The sequence below is a fragment of the Muntiacus reevesi genome, chromosome 16 (genome assembly GCF_963930625.1).
Source record: "Muntiacus reevesi chromosome 16, mMunRee1.1, whole genome shotgun sequence".
Classification (NCBI taxonomy): Eukaryota; Metazoa; Chordata; class Mammalia; order Artiodactyla; family Cervidae; genus Muntiacus; species Muntiacus reevesi.
The window spans coordinates 15,252,264-15,259,202 of NC_089264.1; positions in this window are offsets into that span (position 1 = coordinate 15,252,264).

The window sequence follows — 6,939 nt, forward strand, 5'->3', positions numbered from 1 at the left end:
TCATTTAAACCTGAAAAAAAGACCTATTTATCTCCCATTATATATTCAGATCCACCAGATTGCTGAAAATGATTAATATAAAGCATCAACTGAATTATGATACATTACACATGTAGTAAATAGTAACAATAAAAGTAACAATAAAACAGCCATTCAGTAAAACACATCACATTAAATCAGTGAATTTTTAAAGCCAGCCCATGATGTAAAGAGAAGGAAGCAGCATAAGCAATGTGCTGGTTGCCTCATCTCCGCTCTTTAGGAGAAATGCCTATGCATCATTGGAATTCTCTAGGCATACCTCTTCATCTCTATTCTGAATCACAAATTTCAGTGTACTTTATACCAGAATGATCCCGCTTCTCATTAAGTCAGCATTCCAGTGCATTGTATTGCAGAAAGCCTTGACTAGAAGCTAAAAGACCCAGTCTGTCAGTCAGTCACTGCAACAATTCAACACTGTGATCTCAGACAAGCCATTTTATCTCTATAGGATTTATTCATCCAAAAAATGACAGTGGTCAAACTAGATTATTTCTGGAGTTCTTATCAGGCATAACATAATATGATTTTTATAAAATGCATCAATAATGGGGCCACCGTGAAGAAGGAAACACTTCTGTTACTGTTTTCTGAAAGGTAGTTTGATCTGAGTCATTAACTGCAGTATATCTTTTGCCAAGTAGGTCTTAAATTGTTACATTCTTCTCACTGTCTTTAACCACTTTGAGTGACTATCTCAGACACCAGGAGTTAGTAAATTTTATAAAATAACACGAAAAATTATACAAAAATATGTGTTAATTATTATTTGTATAAATTTGTAAGACATAAATTGAGCGATTCTTTTAACAAATTACTTTGAGGCTCACTGTTCACTTCAACTGAGTCACACAAAAAGTCTGATTTTGTTATTAAAAATTCTCTCTCAAAAAAAAAGTTTACTATGTTTAGCCAATAAGAGTTCTGTTTTGTATTTAACGTCTATCTGAAAGGACTCATGCATGTTAAAAATAAACACTTGTTCTCACTTCACAAGCATATATTAAAGAAACACAGAGGTTAAGTAACTTCTGCAAGGTCCCACAGTGTCCAACACAAAACGCTGACCCATTTCTTTCAAACTCTAACATCTTAAAATGAAAAATTCTGATTACAAACGTCTCTAATTTCACTCATGTGATCGTCCTTCCTACTTCCTAAAGTCTATTCAGTTGAGTAAATAATCCTTAAAATGAAAGGGAAAACCCTGAAAGCAAACGATCTGGGCATGTCAGCCCTGCCCCCTTTTGCTTTCCATAACCAGGTTGAACTGGCCACACAAATCTCAGTGGTTTGACCTCCTGCAAGGTTCATTGTGTGAATACAAGTGCAATGAATATTTTAGTAACACAATGTGTCTGAGAGTATCAAATAATTTGAGGGGTTCTGAAGGAGTTAAACTGCTCACAGTGGAGTAGGCAACCAGGATTAACACAATTACATTAAAGCTTATCTAAATTAAGCCTCCTCTCTGATTTCTGAGCAGAGGCAACTGCTTTCAAAACAAGGCCATCTGGTTTGAGTCCTTTTCCTCGGAATCATTAGAACACTGAGTAGCAAGGAGAGAAGCATACCTTGATCCCAGGCCATCATTTCTGCCGTGATAATCACAGGTGCACTGTGAAGGACATAAACAGCTCACTCTCTCCAAAAAGCTAAGCGCAATGCACAGACTTGCAAAGAGATGCATGGCTCCTTTTAGAGGTTATTTGGACAAAAGGTAAAAACCAAATCCTAAGCATTCAGAAACTGGTGCGCCAGGAATACAAATGGCCATTTAGTAACAGCAGATTACACAGGATTAGCTGAGATCTGTAGTTACTTAACCTTCAAGTGTAGCTAGCAGAGGATCAATCTGCATAGACTTTGAAACGGGTTTCAGCAAAGTAACACATTCTAAGAGAAGTAAAAATCAAACAAGTATCAAGAAAATTTCAATAGTTTCTCATATCTAAATTTGCCAGGAAATGCCTATCAAATCCCTTTTCCTTAGATGTATTGCTACTATACCTTGAAGAAACACTTTGAAGAAGCATATAATGCTCAAAATACTTCAGTATCTTATCAGATGTTAGAAAATACTATAGATTACTTGCATGTTAAACATTATAAATTTTACTTTTTGCTTTCTACCAGCATGCATAATATTCAGTTTTATAAAATTTAGATTTAAAGTTAGAAGTGCATGATATAAAATTGATTTAATCAATATTGCCATGTTCTGCTTAGCCCCCAAAACAAACTAAATAAAGTCCAGTACCTAGAATATTTTAGGCAAAATGCTTGAATTCACCACTGTCACAGCAGCACTGAGACTCTGGTAAGCCAGCAACCTGCGATGCTCCCAGCTCCTCACTATGCAGTGCAGGCTCATGACCAACATATTTATTTTTCAGTGAAGGTTTTTTTCTTTGTTCCAGAACATATTTTGCTCCAAGCTAACTTCCCAAGTTATGAGCAATAGAACCTTATCTGAAGCTCAATTCTCCTGTCTGCTAGCATATATTAGGCTCTGTCCAAAAATAAAAATTAAATACTTAAGAAACTACTTCCATACCCATAACATGGAATGGAATGGTCACACACTGAGGAAACCAGAGTTGAAAGAGACACGTGCACCCCAATGTTTATCGCAGCACTGTTTATAATAGCCAGGACATATAAGCAACCTAGATGCCCATCAGCAGACGAATGGATAAGAAAGCTGTGGTACATATACACAATGGAATATTACTCAGCCATTAAAAAGAATACATTTGAATCAGTTCTAATGAGGTGGATGAAACTGGAGCCTATTATACAGAATGAAGTAAGCCAGAAAGAAAAACACAAATACAGTATACTAACACATATATATGGAATTTAGAAAGATGGTAACGATAACCCTGTATTCAAGACAGCAAAAGAGACACAGATGTATAGAACAGTCTTTTGGACTCTGTGAGAGAGGGCGAGGGTGGGATGGTTTGGGAGAGTGGCATTGAAACATGTATATTATCATATGTGAAACGAATCGCCAGGCCAGGTTCGATGCATGAGACAGGGTGCTCGGGGCTGGTGCACTGGGATGACCCAGAGGGATGGGATGGGGAGGGAGGTGGGAGAGAGTTCAGGATGGGGAACACATGTATACCCGTGGTGGATTCATGTCAATGTATGGCAAAACCACTACAATATTGTAAAGTAATTAGCCTCCAGTTAAAATAAATAAATTTTAAAAAAATAAAGTGAAGGCTGGTGGAAAAAAAAAAGGGTCTAGGTAATAAATATATAAGGCACTTAACTTCCTTTTGACATGGTTCTATTCATCATCTTTAAATCAAAAAACTTTTCTAAAAGAAAATTAATTCCATAAAAATAAGATTATGGAAAACACTATTTAAAACTAATAATACACATAAACAACAGCATCAAATGAATTTTCTCAAAATAAAATACTGGAAAGTTTCAGAATCTGCACAATTCATTTGCTCATTCAGTATTTACTGAGCATTTAAAGAATTCAGTGCTGGTGCACTGGGAAGACCCAGAGGGATGGGATGGAGACGGAGGTGGGAGGGGGGATCGGGATGGGGAACATATGTAAATCCATGGCTGATTCACGTCAATGTATGGCAAAAACCGCTACAATATTGTAAAGTAACTAGCCTCCAACCAATAAAAATAAATGGAAAAACAAACAAACAAAAAGAATTCAGTGCTTTGTACTATGTACGAAGCACTAAACTAAGTCTTAAGGGTAGAATTGATGCTTTTGAACTGTGGTGTTAGAGAAGATTCTTGAGAGTCCCTTGGACTGCAAGGAGATCCAACCAGTCCATCCTAAAGGATATGAGTCCTGAATATTCATTAGAAGGACAGATACTGAAGCCGAAACTCCAATACTTTGGCCACCTGATGCAAAGAACCAACTCATTTGAAAAAACCCTGATGCTGGGAAAGATTGAAAGTGAGAGTAGAAGGCGACGACAGAAGATGAGATGCTTGGATGGCATCACTGACTCAATGGACATGAGTTTGAGTAAACTCCGGGAGTTGGTGATGGACAGGAAGGCCTGGCGTGCTGCAGTCCATGGGGTTGCAAAGAGTTGGACACGACTGAGTGACTGAACTGAACTGAGGGGTGGAAAGATGGATGAGACATGATCACTACACAAAAGGAATTACATGATAAAGAGAGGCACAGAATACACTTGGAAGAAGCACAAGAGATCACCAGACGCAACAGTATTGGTGGGGAAAGGCTTCCTAGAGCAAGTGGTACCTGAGATGCCCCTATGAGGCATACCAATGTATTAAGTGGAAAATCTGAAAGAGGCAAGCAGAGGAACAGCGGGAACAAATGGAGGAAGCAAGAAAGAGCATGTAGTTCTTAGAGAAATATAAGCATTTCAATTTGTATGTATGGCACACACACACAGGAGTAAGACCAAAAGATGAAGAGTCCCTGTGGAACCATGTTGAAAAGGGTCATGAGGGTGCAACTGACAGACATAGTTACTTGGCAGATGACTGATTTTTTTGTTTAAGATATGTGCATTTTTTTTTTTAAAAGGAAAAATTATTTTTATTCTTTGTTTAAAATATTTATTATTTAGTTTTTTTGGCAGTGCTGGGATTAGTTGCAGCACTTGGGATCTTCAGTCTTTGTTGTGGCATGCAGGATCTTTAGCTTGGCATGTGGGATCTTTTTAGCTGCAGCACAGGAACTCCTAGTTGTGGCATGTGGGATCTAGTTCCCTGACCAGGGACTAAACCCAGGCCTCCTGCCCTGGGGGCTAGGAGCCTTGGACATTGGACTACCAGGGAAGTACTGACTGAAGGTTTTATGAGCTGAAGATTTCGGGAATGGAAATTTTATTTTTAAAAGAAGAGTATTCCAGTTAAAAAGCTGATACATTGATTACAGTGGAGAAAGGCAGAGGATGGGGAAATAAATTAGCAGGTTATAGCAGTTTACCAATCCAAACATATGGATAGTTGTATATATTTGGATTAGTGTCCTGATTTTCCTTTATTTGCAGTCAAAGGTGCTAAAGAAACAGCCTACAAAAATAAATACATAAGAAAATACAATATGCAAAGATACACAGCCTCACTAGCAGTTAAAAAATGTGAAATGAAATGAATCTGTCAAAGTATATAGCTTTTAGTTTTAAAAAACTGATACAGCACTATTCAGTTCAGTTCAGCTCAGTTGCTCAGTCGTGTCTGACTCTTTTCGACCCCATTAATTGCAGCATGCCAGGCCTCCCTGTCCATCACCAATTCCCGGAGTTTACTCAAACTCACGTCCATTGAGTTAGTGACGCCATCCAGCCATCTCATCCTCTGTTGTCCCCTTCTCCTCCTGCCCCCAATCCCTCCCAGTATCAGGGTCTTTTCCAATGAGTCAACTCTTCGCATGAGGTGGCCAAAGTTCTGGAGTTTCAGCTTCAGCATCAGTCCTTCCAGTGAACACCCAGGACTGATCTCCTTTAGGATGGACAGCACTATTAGCAGGACCATAATGGGAAAAGTGAACTTATTCAACGCCAGTGGCCATGTAAATTAGTTCAGTCTTTTCAGAGAGCAAGCTCACAATGATAATACTGTTTCTATATTTTTATCCAGTAATTCTAGTCTGAGGAAACACTCAGATAGAATAATTTCTCCTTGCCTTCCCCACACAAAAAGTATTTGCACTAAAATATTCCCAGTGGTTCATCCACAACTGTATTCCCAGTGGTTCATTCACAATTCTTAGACTTGTGGATGAACCACTGGGAATATTTTATCAATTTAAATATCCATTATTGGTCCACAATTAGTACAGAACAGACTGGGTCAGATGATCTGGGGATATACTGGGCCACACGTAATGAAAATTCTTAGCTTAAATACTTGCTTGAAAGTGAAAGTGGAAGTGAAGTCGCTGAGTCGTGTCCAACTCTTTGTGATCCTGTGGACTATCACCTACCAGGCTCCTCCGTCCATGGGATTCTCCAGGCAAGGATACTGGAGGGGGTTGCCATTTCCTTCTCCAGGGGATCTTCCTGACCAAGGGATCAAACCCGGGTCTCCCGCATTGCAGACAGACGCTTTACCATCTGAGCCACCAAGGAAGCCCTAAATACTTGCTTATGACCTTATTAATGTTACTAGCTATATTATTTGAACTCAGTCTGTTTTACCAAGTTACTGTTTCCTGCATTACCAGATGTATGACTGAGCCTCAGATAAAAGTAATGACTAGAGAACTTAAAACAACTGACCAAATACATCTGTAATAAGATCAAGGATTGTAACAGTGGAAGTCTATATACGGGGATAACCAACAAGTGAGAACAGTTCCTGGGCCATAACAGACTGGTAAGACAGGTAGTGCAGAGGCTTTTGGTTGCTGTTAACGGGGCCTAGTCCAGGAGCAGCAAACCAAGTGGCCTTTCAACAAAATCCCCACCTGATCTGGGAATGAGCATTCCTAGCACTGAGGGACAAATGAGTCACAAAATCCTTCTCTAACCTTGGTCGAAATTATTACCCAAATGAGGGGATTATAAAATAAACAGTGTGGCCCACTATCCAGTTCTACAAGAATCAAGTCATTAGCCACAGTAGTCTTGACCTACAATACATCCTGAAAGGAATTCAGGGTGAAGGTCAGGATGAGGCACTTTTTGCTCTGGGGAAACCAGCAGAACTGACTCTCAGACGGTTATGTATTTTAAGGAGAAAATTTTATGAACCCAGTTTCTTGCATCTTTCCATACTTAAAAGAGCATTAAAAACATTAGCTAAGATACCTGTTCCTTACCAAGATATGTTCTTCGTTGTACATATATACCAGCCTCCCCATTCACCTTTCTGGAACAGTCCTCAGAGCTTCCTGAAAGACTGTCTCTTGGGTTATAATCT